Source organism: Globicephala melas, chromosome 4 (assembly GCF_963455315.2).
Source record: "Globicephala melas chromosome 4, mGloMel1.2, whole genome shotgun sequence".
NCBI lineage: Eukaryota > Metazoa > Chordata > Mammalia > Artiodactyla > Delphinidae > Globicephala > Globicephala melas.
Genome location: NC_083317.1, coordinates 654,961 through 663,404, shown reverse-complemented (window position 1 = coordinate 663,404; position 8,444 = coordinate 654,961).

Sequence of the window (8,444 nt, the reverse complement as noted above, 5' to 3'; positions counted from 1 at the left end):
GTGTATATATATATAGCTATACAGGATATGATTGGGACAGCTGATGACGTTTGAATATGTTCTGTAGATTAGACAGTGTTATCCAGTCAGTGTTCATTTCCTGATGTTAATTATGATACTTGGCTAAGTAGAAGCAGGCCCTTGATTACCAGAAATACACAGTGAAGCCTGACCCTGGTCCCACAGAGCTCTGGGGTCTGAATGTCCCTTGGAAATGAGAGCATCAGCCTTTGTGACCCCCGTGGTGGCTGCAGCTGCCCCACGCGTGGGCCTCGCCTCCCAGGCACACGTGGAGGCCACGTCCATCGGTCAGGGCAGTTCTCCGAAGCAGGTGCAAGCGTGAGCCTCCGGCGCTGGGGACGCTGTGCTGGCCCATGAGGGGGTCTGAGCCGGACGCCATCAGGCCTGCTACAGCTAGCACGTCCATGACATAGCACGTGCGGGTGACCAATGCCACCGAGAGGAAAAGCCACAGAGACACAAGGCCTGGGGAAGGAGGCTCGGCCAACAACTGGAACCGCATCTGTGAAACCGAGAAGGACTCAGGGTGGTTTCATCAAGTGCCACGTTGTGAAATCAGCGTACAGAAGCTTCAGGGCGTGTGGAAGGGATAATCCCGTTAGCAGCAGTAAAACAGGACAGAGTAGACGCTCTGGCACAGACTTCACGAGACCCGCCCAGAGCGTGTGAGGAAAGCATGAGACGCCCCTGAGGGCGTCCCTCACCCCTGCCCATGCTGGCTGCGGGGCCTTCTCCTCCCCCCCTGGGGCGTGAGCCCGGCTCTGGTGTCTGGGGGTGGTCTCGAGGCCTCTGTGCCCAAGCTCCTTGTCTGAAAAGAGAGGTAATACGGTGGTGCCGAGTCCCAGGGCCCCCGTGCAGATGGGCGAGCTCAGGGGCCGGGGTCTGCGCTGTGACGCGTGTGGCTGGCCCTCGGGGTGGGGCAGGTCGGCCCAGCCCTCACAGCCGCTCTCCTGCCCTCTTCCGCGCCTCCTCTTGGTGGGGTGGGCGGGCTGCCCCACGAGAAGCCCAGGGTCACTGCCCTTTAGGCCTCCTGGGGCCAGAGGGGCCGGTCTGGCCCCACCTGCTGACCTGACCCCCGGGGCTGGGAGCCCAGGGGAGGAGACGGGGGATTGGCCCCCGGGGCGCCCACCTCGGCCCGGAGGTGTCTCTGAGCTCCTCAGATCCCAGGTGGGAAAGGGAGAGAAGGGCTCCCCTGGGGCAACCGTGACATGACTCTGAGGACACGTGCACTCATGTGAGGCCAGTGAAAACCCCCGTAGTGGGTGGCGTCAGAAGGCCCCACTGCCTGAGGCCTGGGTGGGCCTCTGGGGCCAGGCCAACTGGCTGTGCTGCCTCTCTGGCAGGACTGGGACCAGGGGACGGTCAGGGGTCAGCCACACAAGTCCCCTGTCCCCAGAGGAACCCTCGACCTGCTTCCAGGTCTCCGGGGCCTGGGTAGACCAGGCAACATGCTTCCTGCGGGGCTGTCCCTCCTGAGCCGGACTGTCCTGCATGAGGCCCCGACGGGCACCAGGGGGCGCCCCAGGCCCTGCGCACGCACGCGCCCAAGCGGCCACCTACTGTTTCTGCAGTCATTTCCCGTCCTGGGACGTCCGGGGTTTGGCTGGGGGGAGGGGGCTGGGCTGACCCCTCTGGGTGGAGCAGAGGCGGGGGCCCTGGGACAGGGCCTGGGCCTGGCGGGGTGAGGGGCCCACAGACAGAGCGCCGCTGCTCTGGGCCAGCAGCCCCTCTGGGAGCCTGGCTCAGCGCGTGGGGAGGACACTGGCCCAGCCCTGGGCCCACAGAAACCCCTCGGTCCCAGTGCCGAAGCCCGGGGTCTCTGCCTCCTGGCTGGGGGCTCTGAGGCCGGGGCTGGGGGCCTTCCCTTCCCTCACCTTTGGGAGGGGCTTCCCTCTGGGGCTCCCCGACGGTGGGACCCCGGACCCTGCCCGCCCTGTGGCCCAGGACAGTCGACCACGTCCCCCCGCCTGGCCCAGGCCCATGGGCGCGCAGCGGCGAGGGAAGGCTTTAACGCTGCCTCTTGAGAATGATTTTAAACCGCAGGCCCCTGGAGGCCCTTTTCCCTGGAACATCGGTGTCTGTTCTCACACACACTCTGGGGCCCCAGGGGCAGGGGCCCCAGGGCCAGGGGTCCCAGGGGCAGGGGCGGGTGGCTCAAGGCCCAGCAGCCTTGGCGTGTTTCTGAGAACTCAGATGTTCTCCCCGAGCACCCCACGCCTCTCATGATGTGAAGCAAACGTGGGGCAAGTGGAAGCCAAATGTGGAACTGTGCTCAGGAGGGCGGGTCCACCTGGACCCGTGACCATGGTACCCTCAGCCTCATGCCCTCAACGCTGTTGTCATTACCCTCCTCCAGCTGCCAACGCTGAGCATGTCGGGGTTTCTCGGGACAGTTTGCGGAGCTGGAGTGCCTTGCCCGAGGTCACTCGACCAGCAGGGGGCAGAGCTGGGCCTCTCCGGGTCTGGCCGCCCCTGCTCTCCTGGGGTTCTGGGTCTCAGGGTACACCGGCCGGATGCCAGCAGCTTCCCAGAGCCTTGGTACAGTCAGGCCGAGGGTCAGAGGGTCTCAGTGGCCCCCGCAGATGCCGTGGTCCTGGGTCTCAGGGGAGAAAGCCAGGGTCGGGGCTTGCCGGGCTGGGCCCTCAGTGACCCGGGGCTGGGCCCTCAGTGACCCGGGACTGAGGTCACCCTGCACCTGGCCACTTGGGGGGAGCATTCCCTCTTTCTCTGGGGTCGAGCGGTCTGGGGGCTGTCAGCGGCGGGGCAAGGCCCACCCTCTCCCTCTGCCCTCACCCGCTGTGTGACTTGGGACGTAGGGGCACAGGCCCATGGCCAGGACCCTTAGTCCTGTGCCCACTAGTGTGGGGTTAGCTCACGTCATCAGGGACCAGGCTGGCCCCGCAGCCAGACACCACATCGGGCCCCAGTACCCCCGCCTCGAGGAAGCAGCGGGGAGGGGAAGAGGCCCTGCAGGGACTGCCTGGCCCCCGGCCCACTGCCAAGGGCAGCCCTGCGGGTGGGAGCCCAGCCCTCGCTGTAAGAGAGGGTGTCCCACTCTGAGGCTGGGGGAAGTGGGTGCAGGGGGTGGGCAGGGCCTGCAGCCCCCAGACCAGGGCTCCCACACAAGACCCTCGCCCTTCTGGAGCCTCACTGCACCTCAGAGGGGCCAGGACAGGGCTGGCTGTGCCCCTGGGGCCCCTGCCCCAAAGTTCAGCAGAGCAGGACTTGACTTTCGCTTGCAGGAATGCTGTAACGGCAGGGGCCCTGCTGGGTGGGCTGCGGTGGGCGCCCGGGGCTGTCGCTTCCTGAGAAGCCCCTCCCCCGGGGTCCCCGATTTCATCTAAATCTTCTGTTTCCAAGGAAGGCCAAGCTTCTCCCACAGCCTCAGACGCCATTAGAGACATTCTACTGCCAGATGTTCTGCTTTTTCCACAGAACCGGAGGCCAGCATGAGGTAGCTGGGGAAACATTAACCCCTCCAGACCCGCAGCCGGGTCGTCGTGTCTCGGCCTGTCCTCCAGGGGCCCTGTGCCCATCCCTCCCCAGCCCACCCAGGGCAAAGAAATGCCTTCTCTTTACAAAGCTTGGGGGGGCACCTCCCTAAAGACAAGATGTGTTCCCTGCTGAGGTCCCTGGGAACTCGGTGAAACAGAGTTCCGGGGGCCTGGCCAGCCTCGTACGGGGTGTGGGCAGCACTGCTCCTACGCTGTCACAGTGGGACCTGGGGGGATGACCCTCGGGCCTCACGTTTCACCAGTTATTAGACGGGCAGTGGCCACAGCTCCACCACCCCGGACGCTGGGACGGCCCCCGCACGGCGTCCATCACAGACCGTCTGTCCAGAGGGTCCTTCCCCCACCCCTTCCTCTCTCCCCCTTTCCCCTCCCCCTCCCCCCCTTTCCTTCCTTTTTCAGTGTTTCTTTCAAACGACAACCACAGCCTCTATGTCTGATTCCAACCGACCAGGGACTATGACTCTCAGCTCTTCAGCAACCGGACAGAGTAAATCAGGCCAAAGTGCATGGCCCCGGGACACAGGCCAGACAGACTCATCGGTTTCTCGGGGCAGCTGGGATGTGGAGGGGTGGGGACCTACCACACTCCCTGGTGGGTGCGCCCCAGCTACTCCTCAGGCGACAGCCCGGGAGCCCTCCTGTCCCCTGGAGCGGCCAGCACGCGTGGACGTCTGTGGGCACTGCCTTTCCCATCCTGGCCTCTTTTTCTGGTGGTTCTTTGCCTTCCTGCTGCCAGCTGATGCAAGCTCCCTGTCACTTAGGACATGAGTCACCACCTGAGGGGTCCCGCCTGCAGGTCACTGTGACTCAGATGCCCCACATGCCAGTGCTTCCACCTGGGCGGCCAGCCTGGCCGTGACCGGTCCACACCTCTCGGCCCCTGGGGGAGGCATCCCGGCTCCCCCCAACCCCAGCATCTTCTCTGACCACTGGCTGCTTCCCATCCAGCTGACTCATTTTGCAGTCAGAGCTGGGAGACGGGACCACCCTGTGCTCGGTGCCTGGGGCCAGACCGCTGGACCCGACAGTCAAGCTGGCCAGGAGAGGGGACAGGAGGGAGAGGCTGGTCCACGCTGAGGGCAGGGGCAGGAGCCTGGCCAGTCTGGCACCCCCGCCAGCTCCGACGTCCTCACGGTCACCCTGCCATGGAAACCACATGTGTAACCATGGAAACCACATGTGTAACCACGGAAAACATTTTCCTGGATGAATCATGCTCTAAGTTGGAAGGAAAATTCACTCAATAGTTGAGGCATTAAAAAGAAATCAAAAGGGTTTTGTTCAACAGATGCTAAGGGAGTTTGGGTCTTTGGTGTTTATAGGTGAAGGCGGCTTTCTGTCACCCACAGCCGGGAAGAAGCAGGACGTTCCGGAAACACCCACCGCCATCGCTTGGGAAGCCAGGCTCCTGGGACACTCCCCATGTTGCCCTGTCCTCGGGGCCACCATGTCTCCCCATCCTCTGGGCCCTTCTGGTCTAGGAAGTTCTAACAAGAGGAGTCTGAGTTTTCAGGGCCTGTGGAGGACAGCTCACCCTGCCGTGGGTCCGAGTGGCCCTGGTGGGGCCGGGAGGTGTCCATTCAGCGGCAAGGGCTCAGCCGTGGGCAGCGGCCTGGGTCTGTCTCCACGGGTCTCTCACCCACCGTGTGGCTCTGGGCACGATAACCCACCTTGGTTTCCCCACCTGGACAATGGGGGTAAGCTCTGCCCACCTACCCCTGAGTCGGAGGAAACATTGAACCAGGAACACAGGGAAAAGCCCTTTGCGCCCTGAAAGTCCATGTTTGCCACTGTAAATGCACAACGTTGCCGAGAAGGAGCCGTTTCGGGCCGCAGAGCCCGCGCGGCAGAGCGGACTTCGCTCCGAGGGGCAGCGCCGCCCATCGGGACTGCCGGCCACAGCCGTGGGGATGCTCGCCACGGGACGGCCCTCTGGGATGCCATTCACGCAGTCACTTCAGAGCAGAAGGCCTCCTTGCAGCGTGGGGCCAACAGAGGGGGCCGCGCTTGGGCCCTGGGCCTGCACGGCCGGCAGGAGGACTGTCAGAGGGGGACGAGGCGTGCGGTCAGGCAGGGGCCCTGGAGCTCCCCCGACAGCCCCGGGGACCCTGGGCGCAGGCCTGGAACGGTTGGCTCTGTGTGTCCTGGACATTGCACCAGCGGGCTGCCTGGGGCGCTGCCACCTGGTTGGCGGCATGGGGTGCCGCGTGGGGTCACCCGCTGGCCACCTTCACTGTGTGGACACAGTGCTGTGAGCAAGTGGAGAGGAGATGATGAGAGATACGCTGCCCACGGCAAGGCACACCCTCACCCTCATGCTCTGCAGGGGTGGACTTGTGCTAAGGGCCAGGGGCCAAGGTCCTGGGGCCTGGCAGGTGTCCGCACTGTCCTCAGGGCATGTCCATGTTCCCCACATGCCCACACCAGACGGTGCATCACCCATGGGAGCATGACCTATCTGGGGGGCATCACCCATAGGGGGGCATCACCCACCGGGGGGCATCACCCATCGGGGGGCATCACCCACGGGAGCATGACCTATCTGGGGGGCATCACCCACCGGGGGGCATCACCCATCGGGGGGCATCACCCACGGGAGCATGACCTATCTGGGGGGCATCACCCATTGGGGGGCATCACCCATCGGGAACATCACCTATCATCTGAGGGGCATCACCCACCGGGGGGCATCACCCATCGGGGGGCATCACCATCCAGGTGCCTGGCCTGGAGACCAGATCGGGAGGGGGGTGAGCTCTGCTCTCACCTCCTTGCCCCTGCCACTCCCCTCATCCCCCCTCCATAAGGGTCCTGGGCCGTAGCCCTGCTGTCCTTCCTGGAGTGCGCCCTGTGTCTGAGGGGCCCTGGCGCCTGGCAGGGGCAGGCTGGCAGCAACCCCACAGGCCCCTGGAGAGGGTCTCACAGGCTGGGGCAGTGGGGGGAGACGTGCCCCAGGGGTCCGGGCACAGCCCACACTGGTTGTGGCTGGAGGGGCTGCAGGAGGCCCCCCTCCACCCTCCCCTCTTAGGGCCTCACACTTGCTGCCTGAAAAGGGTGGGCGGAGGGGGGAGGGGGAGGAGGAAAGAGGGATATGCGCAGAGGGAGGAAGGCCCTGCCGGCGGCGGTTGCGGCGTCTGCAGGGCAGAGGGGCGCTGTGGCTGCACGGGGAAGGGCTCGGCCCCGCCCCATCAGCGCTGCCGGCGGCAGGCCCCTCCCGCGGCTCCCTGGGACGGGGCGAGGCGTTTCCGGAGGAGCCGCTTTCCTGCCAGCTTCCACCCACGCCGTGGTTCTTAACGCAAGGACAGTCCTGGTGGATAACTTCCCCTTTCCCTGCGCTTACTTTTGGAGGCACCTGGTATCACTGGGGCCTGGGAGGTGCAGGAGTCCGTTCGGGGGCGCCCCTGGAGGGCTCCTGTCAGGGGCCCAGGGGCCCGGAGCCCCAGCCCCTAGGAGGCCGAAGCCCAGGGAGTGACCTGCGGGGCCTCCAGACACTGTAGGCCGCACCCCGGGGGCAGGTGACCCGTGCTTCCCTGAAACAGCCCCCTAGCATGGGCGAGAGGCCCAGAGATGGGGGGCTTCTCCCCATCACCACCCCACCCTTCCCGTGGGGCCTGGGGACAGCCCTGTCCCCCAAGCCTCCTGGAACCCCAGCCCATGTCCTCCCCCACCTCTGCAGGGCCTTGACTCTTCCCACCTGGAGACCTCAGCTGCCTGGACAGTGTCACCTGGGGGTCCATTCAAACCTGCAGCAGCCCTGCTACCCACCCTCCCCCCAGACACCCACACCCTCCCAGCCTGGTCCCCGAGGACCTCGTCCCACCTCTCACCCCTCACGGATGCTGGATACCATGCGAGGGGCAGGGCGGGGGGCGGGGCTTGCAGCCTCGGGCCAAGTATCTCCCTGGGGCCCCTCCCCTCTCATGCCCTTCCCCCAGAGGGCTCCAGGGCTCCACGCCAAGCAGGCGCCCTCATGGTCCCTGGAGTGCTGTGGAGAAAGGCTCGCTCCCCGAAGGCCGATCTGGGACATCGGATGAGTGACGCCCCGCCCCCGGGGAGGGGCCAGCAAGGCCCACGGTGGGAGGGAGAGGAAGAGAAAGGGGCCCCTGGCTGCCCATCCTGTCTCTTCTCCACAAGCAGAGGGGGCGCTGCAGAGCCAGGCACCCTAACTTCCTCCCTTGCACCCTGGCCGACGGCCCCGTAGGGCAGCTGTGCTGTCTGCCCGGCTCCCGGGAGCCCTGCAGGGGTGGGTCTGAGGCCTGGCCTGGGCCTCGGGGCTGTGGGGATGTTGACCCTGCCGGGGCCGGCGCACCCCTCGGGACTACCTCGCCCGGCGCTGCCGGCTGGGAAGTGTGGGTGTCCCTGTGCCCCCCTCACACCCGCATCCTCACTGCCCAGCGGTGTCCGCGAATGGACCCTCCCGTCCCACAATCGGCCAGAGGCCCGAGCACGACTGTCCCTGTTTCTCCCCATTTCACAGACAAGCTGAGTCCAGAACCGCCCGGCAGCTGGGCCCCTGCTGTGGGGAGTCACGGCTCAGGGTTTCACACAACAAATTCCGATTTCATCTCCAAAACCTGCGAGAACATTAGTGCTGCCGCCTCTGCAGCTAAAACAGCTCAGACCTGGAGAGACCACGTGAGCAGGTAACAGCCTTGCGCGAGGGGCCAAGCCCCCTTGTCTGACCCTGGGTGCCCTGCACCCAACCCCAAAGCACAGAGAGAACTGCCCACAGCACGGCCTGGGTGAGACCAGTGGCAAGTAAAAGTACCCCCACGGTTAGCTCACAGAAGATTCAGAACGTACGTACGGGGAAAACACTGGAAGAAGTCCCACAGCAACCACCGAGAGGTATAATTCCCGAAGGGTTTCTCAAAACTTTACTGTGGTTATACGACTTCGGCGTGTCTT